Here is a 310-nt window from a genome sequence, read left to right on the forward strand (position 1 = left end):
TATGCAGTCTCTACACTTCTACACTGTTTTCTGCCTGTACCATCTTGCACAGTTCAGTCATAAGCACCAGTTCATTATTGCAATGAGGCAATAATGTCCTTCTAATGAAACAATAGTGGTGATCATATAATAGTAATGACTACTTCAATATAATATGTGAAGGATTTAGCGTGGTACTTTGTATATAGGAACTAAATAGTTATTTTCCCAATAATGGTCAATGGCGATTATCTATTTAGTTGTATCAGAATAACAAAGAAGACAAGTCTCTGAATGTACTTTTTTTTGAAGTATTTAATTTTTTTTAATT

The sequence above is a fragment of the Microtus ochrogaster genome, chromosome 10 (genome assembly GCF_000317375.1).
Source record: "Microtus ochrogaster isolate Prairie Vole_2 chromosome 10, MicOch1.0, whole genome shotgun sequence".
Classification (NCBI taxonomy): Eukaryota; Metazoa; Chordata; class Mammalia; order Rodentia; family Cricetidae; genus Microtus; species Microtus ochrogaster.